Source organism: Alexandromys fortis, unplaced genomic scaffold (assembly GCF_014885135.2).
Source record: "Alexandromys fortis isolate MF-2015 unplaced genomic scaffold, M_Fortis_MF-2015_v1.1 scaffold_140, whole genome shotgun sequence".
NCBI lineage: Eukaryota > Metazoa > Chordata > Mammalia > Rodentia > Cricetidae > Alexandromys > Alexandromys fortis.
In genome coordinates, this window is record NW_026068048.1 from 2,031,227 (window position 1) to 2,047,893 (window position 16,667).

The 16,667-nt window shown below is 50.3% G+C and overlaps 1 non-coding gene across 1 annotated transcript; it reads right to left on the minus strand.

The window, feature by feature from the left end:
• Positions 1–7,102: 7,102 nt before the first annotated feature.
• On the minus strand, positions 7,103–7,265 carry LOC126486817 (U1 spliceosomal RNA). Its single transcript, XR_007588203.1, has one exon. It is a non-coding gene; the product is annotated as a U1 spliceosomal RNA (small nuclear RNA).
• Positions 7,266–16,667: the final 9,402 nt, after the last annotated feature.

A 16,667-nucleotide genomic window follows, 5' to 3' on the forward strand; every position in this document is an offset into this window, starting at 1 on the left:
TTTTTCGAGACAGGGTTTCTCTGTGGCTTTGGAGCCTGTCCTGGAACTAACGCTGTAGACCAGGCTGGTCTCGAACTCACAGAGATCCGCCTGCCTCTGCCTCCCGAGTGCTGGGATCTCTGTGGCTTTGGAGCCTGTCCTGGCACTAGCTCTGTAGACCAGGCTGGTCTCAAACTCACAGAGATCCGCCTGCCTCTGCCTCCCGAGTGCTGGGATTAAAGGTGTGCGCCACCACCGCCCGCCCGGCTTCTTATCATTTTGATTCCACAGTAAAGACACCGAGGTCTTTATGGCTCAGTAGGTACAGTGCTTGCCTAGTATCACGAGTGTGTTCTATTAGAAACATAGGTGATGGCTGGCCAGATGGCTCAGCAGGTAAGGTGCTTGCTGCCAAGTTTGCAAACCTGCATTTGATGCCCAGACCCTGCATGGTGGAGAGAGAGAACCTTCTCCTTGAATTTGTCTTCTAACCTGCACATGCTCATCATGGGATGTGCCACCTCCTCTCTCATCTTCCAGAAACACACACACACACAAGATACACATGAACACAGAAGTTCACACACAAGATGCACACACATAGAGACACATACACACACACAAGATACCCCACACACAGAGAGACACACATACACACAAGATGCACATGCATACAGAGACACAGACACACACAAGATGCACACAGACACACAAGATGCATACACACAGAGACACATACACATAAGATGTACACACACAAGTTACACACAAACACAGAAACACATACACACAAGATGTACACAGACACACAGAGACACACATACACACAAGATGCACATGCATACAGAGACACAGACACACACAAGATGCATATGCAGAGAGACACACATACACACACAAGATGCACACAGACACACAAGAAGCACACACACACAGAGACACACGCAGATCCTCACATACAGATACACATATATGAAAGCGTAAAAACTAAAGAAAAAAAAGAAACATAGTTGGGCAGGTTTGCATCTTCCCACAATGTCAGGATTTATTGACTAAACAATAAATTCACACGCCCCATTGATTTGTTTGGGCTGCAATTTGTCAAATAGTCCTGATTCCATTGATATCTGGACATTCATTTTTCCTCCCGCGACTTGCTAGCCATGAATGACCTTGAACTTGTGATCCTCCTGCCTTTACCTCCTTGTGCTGGGATTACAAGTGTGCACCCCCAAATCCATTTCACACAGTAACAGGGACTGAACCCAGCCAGGGCTCCACGCATGCTAGGCAAGCATTCTGCCAGCTGAGCAGCCCCCAACACAGGCTTTTATTCCAGTCTTAATGACTAATATTAACTAATATTAACTCTCAGACCACACATCAATACTTCATCTCATAACTGTCAAATATGCAGGTTGCTCAATGACTAAGAGAGAGTTGAGGAGACTGTGGAGTCCGGAGAGGATGCCCAGAGGCGGCCAACCTAGAGCTGACACAGGTGCAGAGGAAGTCTCTGAAGGAACCAGACGTCTTCAGAGCCACGTGTGCAGGCTCCGAGGTGTCAGACATGGGTCTGGTGACAGGCTGGTCAGGGCTAGTTTGAAGTGGCTGAGTGTCATGTCAAGAGGAACTATACTCAAACTGGAGACAGAGGCACCTGCCCTTCGCTGTGGCAGTTTTCCTGAGGGTGGCCTGTGACAACTGACCTGGTGACTAACCAGTGAAACTGGTACATTTTGATCTTGGGGTGCACGTCTTCTAGTCCCAGGTAAGGGTGTTCCATCTGTTTGGTCTGGGTTGATAAACTCACACGGCTGCTTTTTTTTTTTTTTTTTTGAGTAATTTGGTATCTTTTCAAGTGTCATTGTTTATCAGTGTAGATAAATTCTCATTGTGTGCCTCCTACTGTGCAGCAGGTGATAGGTGTTTATTTGTGCAAACAAGCTGCAGAGTCACTCCTTCTTGGCACTTACCTTCAAATTGGAGCAATTCAAACCAAGGCCGTGGCTTTAAAATTGGAGTCATTCTAGGTGTGGCCCAGAGTCCGCAAGCCAACACTTAGGGGAACGCAGAGTAGCCTAGATCAGGCCCAGCCTGTTTTCTTCTAGCAAACACAATCCATTTGTTTCCATTCTTAGAAGCACAAAATAAAAAAGAAGAGGAGAAAGAAAGAAGCAAGCCACGGTCCAGAGAGGTTACCCAAGGTCTCACAGTAGTGAGTGACACCCAAGTCATCTGCTGCAGGGTCCTTGTCTTTCTTCTTTTGTTTGTTCGTTTTTACTCTTTCTTCTCTTGAGATAGGGTCTCCAGTAACTCACGCTAGCCTGGACCTTACTAGGCCATCAGGCAGACCTTGAACTCCTGCTCCTCTTGCCTTTGCCTCCCAAGTGCTGGGATTACAGATGCGCACACCATGCCTGGCTTCCTTTCCTCTCTGGTTCTCCACATTTAGAACAGCCTAATTAAGTGCGCTCTAGCCTAAGTGCTTATTCAGTGCCAAGTGGTCAGCTCTAAACACACACGCGTATGAGCAACACTAAATTGACTCAGCAGCCTGCACTTATGTATTCTTATGTGCGTGTATATGTCATGATAATACTTTAACAATGAAAACAATAGAGATGATGCATCAAAGAAGAAGAGGGGCATAGGGGGCTTGAGGTCGAGGAGGGGGAGCAGTGGGAGGGGAGCGGGATCGAAGACGATCAAAATATATTACATACATGTATGAAATGCCATGAAGGAGCCCAATAGTTTGTTCAATTAATAGGTGCTTAAAATGACTATATACAAAGATATATATGTAAGGTAAAGACCTTACAACCACGGCAATACTCTTAAATCTTCCCCGAGGAGAAATTAGGAACATTCCAGTGGCTGCATTCAAGGCTCAGAGGATTTGGAGGTTTCTGGAGTCCCTGTTAGGGACAGTGAGCACTCTTCTTAGGACACTGCATGAGCTGGAATCTGCTCTAAGTAGTCCATGGGCTGGACTCATCCCCTCCTCAGAGATGGCTCAGTGGTTAAGAGCACTGGTTGATCTTCCAGAAGTCCTGAGTTCAATTCCCAGCAACTACATGGTGGATCACTACCATCTATAATGAGATCTTTTATCCGAGTGGGGCATGCATTACTCTGTAATCCCGCACTGGGAGGCTGAGGCAAGACGGCCATGAGCTTGATTCTAGGTCACATAGTGAGTTCCAGAGTTCTGGGCTAGCCTGGGCTAGTGTGAGACACAAAACCACCCACTATAATGTTAAAACTCAAGTGCAGGGCTTGAGAGATGGTTCTGCAGTTAAGCACTGGCTGCTCTTCTAGAGGACCAGGATTTGTTTCTCAGCATCCACGTGGTGGCCTCCATGATCAGTGTATGGCTGTGGTACAGCTCTATCCATGCGAACAAAACACCCATTACATAAAATATAACATATGAGTTAGCCAGTGTAGTGGTGCACACCTTTAATTCCAGCACTCAGGAGGCAGAGGCAAGAAGATCCCTGTGAGTTCAAGACCAGCCTGGTCTGCAGAGTGGGTTCTAGGCCAGCCAGGGCTACAGTGAGCCCCTGCCTCAAAAAACAAAACAAAAGCAAGCACATCCATCACAGGCCTGGGAAAGCGGCTCAGTCAACAAAGTGATTGCTGTAAAGAATGAGAACCTACGCTCAGTTCCACCGTCCATGTCAGGCCCAATATGGTGGCAGGCGCTTGTAGCCCCAGTGCCTCAGGTGAGAGACAGGGAAGATCCCTGGGGCTTGCTGGCCAGACAGTCTAGCTAACTGGTGAACTTCAGGTTCAGGGAGAGACCCTGTCTCAAAAAAAAAAAAAAAAAAAAGGCAGAAACTGATTGAGAAAGACACCTATGTTCTTCTGTGGCCTACACATATGTGCACAAAAACATGGGCACACACATATACACAAATAAAACCTTCAACTGGTGGCACAAGTTGACCAGAACTCATATATAGCTTCTCCTTTTGGAGGGTTTGTTTGCTTGTATTTTGATACAGGGTTTCTCTGTGTTGCCCTGGCTGTTCTGAAACTCACTCTGTAGACCAGGCTGGCCTCAAACTCAGAGATGCACCTGCCTCTGCCTCCTGACATAGGAGACATCTTATAGGCTGACTTTATGTCTCTTAATGGGACTATCTAGGCTATTTGGCTTGGTTTGGGACGTGGTTGTTGATACCGAACCAGCCAGAGTTCTTATATAGTCACGTACACAAACTATGGATGAGTCATGATTTCAGGTGCAGATCCAGCTGTGGCCACAGCTGCAAGCCCTACCTCAGCTTCAGGTGTCTTTCACCATGGTATCGGACTGTGTTTGGAGTCCTTCAGATATGTCATCTTGAAATCTGGGTGGTTCTTACAGGATGCAAGCCTGCAATCCCAGTTCTTTGAATGCTGAGGCAGGAGGATTTCAAGTTCAAGACCAGACTGAGCTACATTGTGAGACTCTGTCTCAAAGACTCAACATACACACACACACACACACACACACACACACACACACACACACACACCATCTTAACACTGGTCGTGTGCCCAGATGATCTGGGTTATGGGCATACACTCAGGCTTGTGCTTTATAAAGTGATGGGTGGTCCCATCAAAACATGAACAGGCATTGCAGGGGACAGGGAATTGGGGTGGCATCAGTAGGAAAGGATGGGGTTTCGGGGAAGGGCTCAATTTCCCCTCAGCCAGAACCCATGGAGCTTGGATGGAGAGAACACAGCAGAACTGGATCTCTGACCTGCCTCCATATCTGGGCTCCCAGGCTTCCTGGCACTGGATCCCCAGCATTCAGAAGCCAGCAGGGCTGTCGGCTGTGAATGAAGCAGCTCTGTGTGCATCAGCAGAAAGAGAAAGCCAGGGCTGAGGAACAATACAGCTGCGGTCAGCACAGCCTGGCTAGGGAAAAGGGCAGCAGTCAGCTGGAGAGCACCAGCTTCAGGTGAAGACAGCTGGGTTCAATTATTTAAAAACCGGGGGAGGGGCAACAAGATCGCTCACTGGGGTAGAGGCACGTGCTGCCAAGCCTGACCCCTGAGTTTGAGCCCTGGGGACTTGCAATGACTCCTGAAAGTTGTGCTTTGACTCCCATGTGAGCACAGCTGCACATGCCCCTGCCCAAGTCCCAGGGCCAAGCAGTTCAACATATTCTCCAAGGACTTAGGTCATCACAGCAAGTCTCCTTGAGAGTGCAGGTGTGTGTGTGCACATGTGTGTGTATGTGTGCATGTGAGAGTGTGTGTGAGTGTGCCTGTGAGGGTGGGAGTGCACATGTGCGTGTATGTGTGTGGGAGGGTGTGTGTGTGCACAAGGGTGTGTGTGTGTGCGCGTGTGCACATGTAAGTGTATACATGTGCATGTGAGAGTGTGTGTGAGTGTGTCTGTGAGGGTGGGAGTGCACATGTGTGTGTATGTGTGTGAGAGAGTGTGTGTGAGTGTGAGGGTGGGAGTGCACATGTGTGTATATGTGTGCGTGTGAGAGTGTGTGTGTGAGTGTGCCTGTGAGGGTGGGAGTGCACATGTGTGTATGTGTGTGTGAGAGAGTGTGTGTGAGTGTGAGGGTGGGAGTGCACATGTGTGTATGTGTGCGTGTGAGAGTGTGTGTGCGTGTGCACATGTGCATGTATGTGTGCATGTGAGAGTGTGTGTGTGAGTGTGCCTGTGAGGGTGGGAGTGCTCTCCAGCAAAAGGCATTCATTTTTCATAGCTTTTGGTAGCTGAAGTCAATATGAGTGGAAATTGTGTTTGTCCTATAAACTGGTATACCCCTCCCTTTCTCTGTCTCTCTCTTTATGATGGCAGTGCCTAGGGCCTCACACAAGCCAGGCAAATAATTTACCACTGAGCTGCAGCCCTAGCCCTCCTCATGAGTGACTTCTAGGTCGCTTCTTTATTGCTAAACCATATCCTAGTTCTAGCTCTTTTGAGACAGGGTCTTCCTGGAATATCAGGCAGGTGGCACCAGGCCTGGATAGCTCTGTGTATTTTGTATTCAGTTGACCCGAATCAGCATTTGAGCAGAGGGTCAGTCCTTGAGCATTTCCAATACTTAGGATGGGTCTCACTTGAGCCAAATGAAAAAAACAACCAATGTGGACCTGGGCATGGTGGCACACACCTTTAATCCCAGCACTCAGGAAGCAAAAGCAGGCAGATTTCTGTGAATTCAAGGCTAGCCTGGTCTACATAGAAAGTCCCAGGCCAGACAGGATTATATGGTGGGACCTTGTCTTAAAAAAATTCAGAGGTTTAAATCTTACTTTATAAAAGCTATTTATCTCTACAAAGAAATCACAGTTTTAGTATAATCTACACATAACTTTATGGTGCTTAGCATCAATACTGACATTTCATTTTTCCAGAATTGATATTATAAGGCAAGAAGGCTTTGTGTGTTGGGGGTAAGAATCAGAATCTGGGCTTGTATTCTAAGACCTTTGGATATGCAGGATTTTGTTGTTGTTGTTGTTGTTGTTTGCTTCAGATAAGGTCTGCAGCCCAGCTTGATTTGGAAGTCACAATGGCCCAGACTGGTTTCACACCCAGCCATCCTGCTGCCTCAGCCTCCCAAGTGCTGTAAAGGTGTGAGCTTTTCAGTCAGACTCCCAAGGCACAAATTCCAGCTCTAATCATTTGTTTGGTTGCCCCCTCCCACCTTGGGTGTCTCAAGAAAGGATTTCTCTGTGTAGCCCTGGCTGTCCTAGAATTCATTCTGTAGATCAGACCAGCCTCTAACTCACAGAGCTCTGCCTGCCTCTGCTTTCTGAGTGCTGGGATAAAGGCGTGCGCCACCACTGCCCAGCTAATTGTCATTTTTTCCAGGTTATTATTCATCACACATATGTGACGTGGGTACAGCGAGCCACAACTGTGAGCCACTATGTTTGTGCTGGGACTCGAACCCAAGGCCTCTGAAAAGGCAGCACGTGCTCCTAACTGCCGCGCCATCTCTCCAGCTCTGAGAGTGTCCAGCTGTGACTTACGACCTGTTTCCCTCCATATAAAATGGTGACTGGGGACAATCTGGGGGGAGGTGAGGTAGCAGAAACTGCAATCAGAATGGAATTTTCTTTATTTTTGGTTTTGTTTTTGTATCTTTTTTAAGGGGAGAGCAAGAACACAGTTTCCATTACCACACATTATGCAGTCAAGTTTCCTGAATTTGGGGAAATTGCAGTGGTCAGCACGCCCTGAGTAAAGTGGATGAGCCTCATCCTAGGAAAACCACCTCTGTGATCATGGTTTCTCCCCTGCCAGGTGAGTATACAACAGGAATTCTCTTTCTTTTTTTCCTTCTTTCTTTTCTTTTCTTTTTTTTTCCAAGACAGGGTTTCTCTGTGTAGCCTTGGCCATCTTGGAACTTGCTTTGTAGACCAGGCTGGCCTCGAACTCAAATATTTGCCTGCCTCTGCCTCTCAAATGCAGGGACTAAAAGCATGCACCATCACCGCCAGAGGATATGAATTTTCAATTTAAAAGCTGTATGAATTTTCACTTAAAAATGGTGATAATCCAGGCATGGTGGTGCATGTCTTCAGTCCCAACACTGAAGAGCCAGAGGCAGGCAGACCTTTATGGGTTCAAGGCCCATGTGGTCTGCATATCAAATTCCAGGGCTACATAGTGAGATGCTGTACCAAAAACTAATAGCAATAAGATCAAATATTTACTACATGTGAGGCATTGTTATTGTGGCCTGGAACTCAGTATGTAGCCTTGGCTGGTATAAACTTATAACAATCTTCCTGCCTCTCGGCCTCTAGTACTAGGATTATAATCAGGAGACACCACACTGAGTTCTCATTTACAAAATTCCATAAGTGTGTGGTGTGTTGGTGATGTTCTCCGCTTTTACAGAGGAGGAAGTGGGATGTCAGGGAAGCAAAGTGACTTATGGAGATCACACAGGTTGTGCCAGGGCTCCCAGCTCCAGAGTACAGCTCAAAGCCGCAGCTGCTGCTACTGGTGATGAAGGTGGTGGTGATGATGATGATGATGGTGGTGGTGATGATGATGATGGTGGTGGTGATGATGGTGATGGTGATGATGATGGTGATGATGATGATGGTGATGGTGATGATGGTGGTGATGATGATGATGGTGATGGTGATGATGATACTTTCGTCCCAGAATTTGGGAGAAAGAGGCAGGAGTCTCCCTGTGAGTTTAAGGCCTCATACCAAGTTCCAAGTCAGATGGTGTTAAATATGAAATTATAATGATAATGTTGAGAAACACCAGACTCTCTCCAAACGCACTTCTCCTTTCCTCATTCTGAGATTCCTGGAGACAGGATCGCCATTTTGGGGCTGAGGTAAGAGCCAGTGGATGGTTGCTTTGCTATTCTGGTCTCCAGGCTGTACCCCAATATCTGTCTCTGGGCTGTTATTAATCGTGCAACAGGTATCTGGAAATCTCTAACGTAGAAGCTTGGGCGATTCTATTCAGTACCACGGCCAGCGCCCGAGCACACTGAGTCTGCGCAGAGCTCCACTCCGCTTGGACAGTGACTCCTTTCCAAGAACCCCGGTGAATTTTGGGTACAAGCTGCCACCTACTCTGAGTATGGCCCTAGGCAGTGATGTAACGCCTTCGACCTTCAATAGGCTTCTCCATGAAATTGGGATAATAAAAAGACTTGCCTCCAGGGTGACTGTGAGGAGTATATTACACAATGTGCATACATTATATATAAAAGTACTTGCCATTTAACCCATAAAACCTGGCCAATTTGTAAGTCTGAGTAGTATCAAGGTGTGCACACACGACCAACACCATCACCGTCGCCAGAAAGGTGGTTCAGAGCTTGTAGACCGGCCCATTGGAAGACAACTTGTAGTAGCCCATTCGCTCATGTTCTGCGGGTCCTGGGGACTCGAACTCAGGTTGTCGGGCTTAGCAACGGGTGCTTTAACGCTGAGTCATTTCACCTGCCTTAATTTTAAAATTTACTTACTTAATTTTGAGACAGGGTTTTATGTCTCCCTCGTATACCGCTACAGACTGCTTGATACTCCTGCCTCCACTTCCGGGGTGCTGGGACTGTAGGCAAATACCGGGAATCAAATACAGGGCTTTTTACATCCTTGGCAAGACTCTGCCAAAGGAGTGAGCTACACCTCCAGTCTCTCATGGAAGGCCTTATAAATCACTGCCAGGGCTCTGCTGTTGCTGGCAGGTGGGGCGATTGCATTGGAGGATATCGAGTGGAGCAGGGACATGACTTGAATTTTAAAAAACAGTCTCGGGGGCGGCCTGATCCTCGACAGGTCTGCTCACTTCTCCAGGCGGCCCCTGTGAACCCTGAGCAGCAATTGTTGGTACATATGGTCACAGGCCTGGTGTCTTGCTCGCTGGCAGTGATGGCCAGCCAACAGCGCCACGGGATGAGTGGCATGTCGTGGGAACTTGGTGGGTCGTCTGTGTTCTGCACCTGTTGGTCCTGGAAGGAAGGGCTCAAGATGAAGGAATACGGTCAGGCTGGCTGGGCGCCCAGGGAGGCCGCCCACGGTAGAAAGCTCTGAGTGCGAGTCGCCGGGCTCCATTCACGGCATCGCCAGGAGCACCCAGCAGGTGGCGCAGCGGCGCCGGGTCCAGGCAGGCGACCCCACAAGGATCCCTCACCAGCCCTTGGGCTCCGGCTCACCGGCGCTGTCACTAACTAGCATCACCATCCGGGGCCCCTTGGGCGGTGGCAACACACACACAGCCGGAAGTCGGGTTTCTCGGCGCCCCCGTTTTCCAAGAAAGCTGTGATTAAGCGGCGGCCCTAGAAACCCACAAACGCAGCTGTTGAGTCTGAGTGAACCGGGAGCGCAGAGGAGGGAACAAGAATAGCTGAGGAGATTGGGAGGCCATTGGGAGGTCTGAATCCTCATGTGGCTTTCAAGCCTTGTGAACCTGGACCGGCCACGTAATTTCTGTGGGCTTCGGGTCCCTCTTCTGAATAAGCTGTTCTATACATACTTCACCGAGCTGGGGGAGATGGTTTACTTTCTTTAGGTCGTCTGCCCTATTCTGTTTTCAGAACCGGTTTGCGCCATCCGCTGGCACAGTCTGCCCAAAAAGACCTTATTCTAACCGGTTAGGGTCCTACCCAGAGAAATTCCACAGCGGCCAGTCCACGATCACAGAGCCACGGCAGACTGTAAGGCCACCAACCACCTGCTTTCTACGTCACCAAGGGCTCAGCCAGCCTGTGGGAAATCCAGAGCATGAAGGTTTGAGGGTCTGAAGACAGCTATGCCTGGGCTTCTACCCTGAGGGCACACTCCAGGAACAGGATGGGACCGCTGAACCCTGTGGGATCTAGGTAGGCTGCCACTCCTGCCTGTCAGGAGCCAGGAGAAAGCTGGGTACACACCCCCTGGCCCTCATCACCCTCCGTGAGCCAGCACGTGTGGAGGACTGGAGGCTCCCAGCCTGACCTGGTATATCTTCATGGTGAAATTGTGGGGGGAGGGATTAGAGGCAGATGGTGGAACGGAGGAGGAGGGCTTGGTGCGAGGAGGTGAGTTAAAGGTAGAGAGGAACACAGAGCAGGGAGAGGAAGAATGACAGGGGAATTACAATGAGGAGGAGGAAGGTGGGAGAGGGAGTGTGGGAAGGGAGAGCAAGGAAGAGGAGAGTGGGTGGGGAGGGCAGAGGAGGGAGCCTATTTGAGCAACCTTAGGACCAGAAAAGGGCCTGTGATTATGGAGAAGTGGCTTGATTGTGCTTAGAAGACCAAAGGTGTGGAAGCTGACACCCAAAGAGCATTCTGGATAGGAGGAGCAGGTCCATAGCCACCGAGGAGGAAAAAGCTTCTGGCTAGGACTTCTGGGGCCCTGGGAAGGGGTGGAGATTGCTGTGGTGGCTCAAGGAGGGGAAGGAGATCCGGAGATCTACCGGCCTGGCCTACAGGAACGAGAGAAAACACAGTGATGGCTGGATGTGAAATCTGGGGACCGGGAGCTGAGCTCTCCAAGGGATGACATCTACCTCTCTCCCAGCCCCTCAGGGAGTCACTGGGAGACCTAGGAGGGCTGGGCAAGGCTGGCTTTTTCCAGACAGGGAAAGGGAAGGGTTGGGGAGAATTCTCAGCATCTTCTCCCCCACATCTTAATCGTCTGCACCCACACCCTCTTCTCCTCCAGAACCTCTGTTGTTGGTGAGCATTAAAGGGAAGGGGACTAATTTCTCTCCACAGCTTCCTCTACCATTTCCTTGCTGGCCATCAAAGCAGGGAAATGAGGGTAAATAGGAAGACTTGACAGGCCTTGGCTTCCTGGGAGTGGCTAGCATTCCTTCCAAGCCAGTGGTTTTCAACCTGTGGGTGTGACCCCTAACCCTTTCCATAGAAGTCGTGTATCGGATACCTTGCATGTCGGAGATTTACATTACCATTCATAGCAGTAGCAGAATTACAGTTATGAAGTAGTGTTGAAAATAATCTTATAGTTGAGGGGAGGTCACCATAGCATGAGGAACTGTGTTAAAGGGCTGCGGCGTTAGGAAGGTTGAGAATCACAGCTCTAAGGAACATTATTTTGGAAATGGTGCTTGAGAAGGGCAGATGATATAGATGCCCTAAAGTGAAGCATTTTGTTCGCTTCTTTTGAGACAGGGTCTCGCTATGTATCCCAGGCTGGCTTTGAACTCATGGAAGTCCAGCAACCCTCCTGTCTCAGTCTCCCAAATGCTAGGATTATAAGCCTCTGTTGCCATACCTGGCAAAACCAAGGTGTTTGGCTCTGACTCTGAACCAGGAACCTGGGGGCCATGGAGGCTTTCATGCATCCAACAGACAGATTTAACTTTAGAAATATTTCGGATTGCTGGACCAGGATCCCAGAGGGAGGCTTACAGAGGATCCAGGCGGCTAAAGTCAGCATTAGACCAGAACGGAAGTAGGAAAAGGGGGGCGGGGAGGTGGATGGATACTCAGGAGTTACCCGAACATGAGCTGGGCAGAGGGGCTGGTTGGCTTAGAAGCTGAGGCAGGTTGGATGTGAGACACTAGGGTTTATGTAGGGGAAGGGGCCCAGGAAATCATGGAAAGCCAGGGCTGGAATTAGGATGCCAGACACAGGCTCAGAGGTTGGTATCTGAGAAGAAGAGGAAAGAAAGGAGGGGGTCCATCCCCAGCCTTGGGGCAAAAACAGCATTTAGAGGGAAGTGGAAGTTCCCAGTTGCTGATGGACCCATGGGGCTCAGGAGAGTGCACTGTGCCCCAGGGTTCCAGGAACTTGGGGCCAGAATACATCCAGAGTAAAAACCTTTGAAGTCTCATGTTCTCAAATTCTTGCCAGCTTTGCATTCTCCACCGTCAGTGTACCCGTGCGTTCTTACGCGCTAAGATTTTCCAGTACTTAGTATGGACATTGTGTAAGTGGCCTTTCTGTGTTCCCTCCCCACGCCCACAGTGTGAACATTCGCAATTGAGAATGAAGCTCTGTATTGATCCTGGGACCTTCCCAGGTCCTTCAGGCTCATGGATGCTCTCTGGTCCCTTTACAGGTAGCAGAGTTGCCCCCTCCCAAACACGTTGTTCTTGGCCACGTGTCCCCCCCCCCATTCCCTTCCCACCGGGGTCAGGTGGCTTTCTGAGACATAGACTGAATGCCACTCCTCCTTGCCCAGCCCCCTCCTTGGCACAGCAGTGCCCGGGCAGCATCCGGCAGTCAGTCAAGCAAGCGGCTGATAAGGTCGCCTGCTGCCCCGCCCATGCTCCCACTTGCTGCTCCAGCTACACCTCCCTCCAGCTTGTCCTTCAAGCGGATGTGCCTTGTCTTTCTTTTCTTTTCTTTTCTTTTCTTTTCTTTTCTTTTCTTTTCTTTTTTCTCTCAAGACATGGTTTTTCAGTAACCCTGATGGTCCTGGAACTTGCTCTGTAGACCAGGCTGGTCTCGATTTTGGAGATCTGCCTGCTTCTGCCTCCTGAGTGCTGGATCAAAGGCCTGCACTGTCGCCACCACCATCTGCCCCCTTCCTTTCTTGTAGGTCTTTTTGGGAGAGCCTCTTTGCCCTGGCTCTGTCCATCGCTCAACATCTTCTTCAGGAGGCACTGGCTTCACAACTTGAAGAACTGACTGTGAAAAAGGAAACCAGTGGTGAGCGTGTTTAAAATGTATTAATGTATTAAGAGGTTCAAGATGAGAGCTGGGGTGGCTGTTGTGCCTGTAATCCCAGCACTTGAGGTAGCTGAGGCAGGAAGACTGAGTTCAAGGTCATCTTGGGCTATGCTGACAAGACCTTATCTTAGAAAAAGAAAAAAAAAAAGAAAGGAAGGAAGGAAGGGAAGGAGAAGAGAGGGAGGAAGGAAGGAGAGAGAGAGACAGTAACAGCAGGATATTAAACCGTTGTAAGCGTGTGGGCCACCCCACAGGTCACAGTGCCATAGTGTCTTTGGCACTTGGAGCTCCCATCAGTCTCTGTTAGGAGTCCCCATAGGCTCTCAAGTTCCCCAGGGACCACCATCAGGATGTGGTGGTGCTGAAAAGTCTACCACTTGAGAGGCAGACGCAAAGAATCAGGAGTTCCACGGCACTCTGGCTTCCACGAGACCCTGCTTAGAACACAGAAAACGAAACAGGCTGCCATCCTTCCTGCCTGTACCTTCTCAGCCCAGACTACCCTGGCCACCACTTGTATCTACTTGTTCTATAAGAACTGGGACCCTGAGAGGGTAGGGATCTGGGCTATTGGTCACCACGTTCCCAACATTCTAATCCCACCAAGGCCAAGATAATGCCAAGCACTGACACCCCTCTATGCATGTGAGGGCCCAAACTTTGCTAAGAAACCTCAGGAAGGACCACTGGATCCCACTATCCAGAGGAGACTTGCTCTCTTTGGGGAGTCCTCCAATCCCATCAGGTTCTCCCACCTAGGAGTCCATGGAGAGGGCTCGACTCCCAGGAGGTCTTCTAGGGGATCATGGATCTCCCCTACTGTGGACACCCCGAGATCTGTGGCGAGGCGTGGCAGCATACTGCTGGGGCAGAGTACGAGATCAAGACCGCGGTCACCAGGAGACGGTGACTCAGCAGCCTGGGTTTGGTCCCCAGACTGTGCTGGGCACTTGTTTTGATCAGGGGGACGATGGGCAGTAGACGCCATATTCCCTGACCTCAGGAAGTTGGTGGCTTCAGCTGGCAAGGCTGCACAGAATCACTTAACTTTAAATCCTCGATGATGGTGCCGTTTGCTTTTGCCCTGAGCTGAGGGGTGGTCTGAGTGTCCTGTGAAGTTCCAGGGAGACCCGCCTGCCCCAGGCACCACCTCCCACTGTCACGCTGCCACACTTGAAGGAGGCTAGCACTGGTATGCGCCTCCATTCTAGCCCTGTTTACTGGGCCTGATTCCACCTGATCAGCCTCAGCTTTTTTTGGCCTCTATCTACTGGCTGCCTTGCACTGGGGCTTGGTGAAGCTCCCTTCTTCCTATATTACAGACAAATCAGCTGTCATACCTGTGGGGTGGATCCTGGGACTGGAGACCTGGGTCTGCCCCCTCTTCCCCTAGTTTCTATGGTCTCCCTCTGTTCTGGGTCAGTTGCTAGTCTCTTCTTTGTAGGGAAGGGAGAGCTGCTGACACCTCCCATCTCGCCCCAGGTTCAGCCAGGACTGTTGCAGCATCTCCCTCCCCAGTTAGCCTGCTCCCTTTGTCCCTCCACACCCAGGGTCTCCCATGGGAGCTTCCTTGAGATCCCGGAAGACTACTGTCTTAGCTCAAAATCCTCCAGTGGCCAGGCGTGATGGTGCAAGCTTGTAATAGCAGCACTCAGAAGGCCGAGGCAGGAGGACTGTGGATGAGGTCAAGGAGTCTGAGCTACACAATGAGTTCAATCAAACCTGGGCTAACGTTGTGAGACCCTGTCTCAAAGAAACAAAAGAAAACCTCCTGCCGCTTAGAAGAAAACCCACCGTCTTCCCGTGGACTCACGGGGGTTTTATCCCCTGCTTCCTGCCTTGATATTATGCCAAGTCCCTTCTCTACCCATTTCATCTCCGCTTCCCACGCTCCCCTTTTCTCACAAGCACCCCTAATATGCTGTTTCACGTGCATGGGATGCTGTTCCCGCTCCTTGCTGTCTCCTGCCGAAGTGACCTTCGGGCCTCAGCTGGAGTCAAGTCCTAAGCTTCACAGTTCCGTCTCTCCCACGTGTACACCCGGCTTCACACTCAACCCTGTTTGACATTTACGTCTGTTGCAAATGGTGCCCGGGCAAGGGGAGGACTTGTACCGGAATCTGTACCACGGTCCAGCAATCAGGAAGGTTTAGGAACGGTGCACCCTGGCTCCCCCTCCAGGTGAAAACGGGTATTTCCAGCTGGCACTGAGCCAGCCCTCTCACCTGTTGGCAAGCATTGCCCAACACCTATGCCCTCACTTTGGCCGATAACCTCACATGATTTTAGTCACTCAAGAGTAACAAAATGATAAAGGATTTCCGGATGCTGCAGTACTGGGGAGCCAGCTTGGGTGCCATATTTCCGTGGCTAACAGTGGGCATTGTCAAGGTCTCAAGTCCCGCCATGAAAATGGCATCTCATCTCACCAGAACATTCTTTGCAGCAAACCACGAGATTCCCAGCTTAGTCTTGGGCTGTCTTCGCCCTGTGCCTCACATCACCTTACCCAAGATGACTGACTGACACCACGTCCCCTCCATGTCCCCACCTGGACCTGCCATCTGGAAGCTACTCGCTTGGGGGATGCTATCCTTGCTTCGGCTCCATTCTTGGATCTTTAATGAGGCCTGGCCTTTTCCAGGCCCCGTGTCTGACCCTATACACTTCCAGGACCACTGTTTAGGGGGTCCAGGGCAATGACCCAGTGGGGATCAGCTCAGGAAAGACGCGAGGCCAGTGTAACAGGACCACTCCCTGTCCACGTTCACTCCTGTCTGACTATGTGGCACCCGCCTTGCCCACTGCCCAAGGCTGCTCTTGCTTAGCAAACCCAAAGGCTGCCTGGGACATACTTCACCTTTCCCTCCGCCCGAAGCTGTGCAAAGGTTTCTGTCTCTTCCTTAAATACAGCAACCTCAATGGTTCAATCTTAGGACCCCTCCCAGAGTCTTTGCGGTGTGCGGCAGGGTCTCATGCTGTAGCTTCAGTCTGCCTTTGAACTTGTGGTCAATTCTCTTGCTTCAGTTTCCTGGGTGTAGGGATTATAGGTGTGAGCCACTATATCCGCAAAGCGCTGGCTTCTATGCCTGGCCCCGCCCACTAGTCCCCACATCTGCAGAGTCCCACACTGACCACAGCATCCTTCTTAGCTGTGCGCTGACCCCTGGTCCTGCTGGGCAGCCTGGAGGGCTTTCTGCTGGCCAGAGCCTGGGGTTTCCTGCAGGAAACTCCCCCCCTTAAGGTCTTGGAGCTCTGTGGTCCATGTAGTGTTTCCTGAATGGCTCGGCCACCTGCTCCTCTTTTCTCCCAGCCGTTCCCTGGTCCAAGTTGGTCCTGACCCACCCAGACCACCCAGGCCCTAGCTTCTGATTCACCACCCTCAAGCAGCATTAGAAAGATCTTCCTAAAGTCCAAGCCTAACCGCACCCCCTGTACAAAGTTCTCCATGACTACCCATCATTATCAGGACTCAGTGAGCAACTCACTGGGAAGGCCCCGACCCCTCCCACCTCACCTCTGCCATGGCAACCGAATGCCTGGCAACGCTCAACC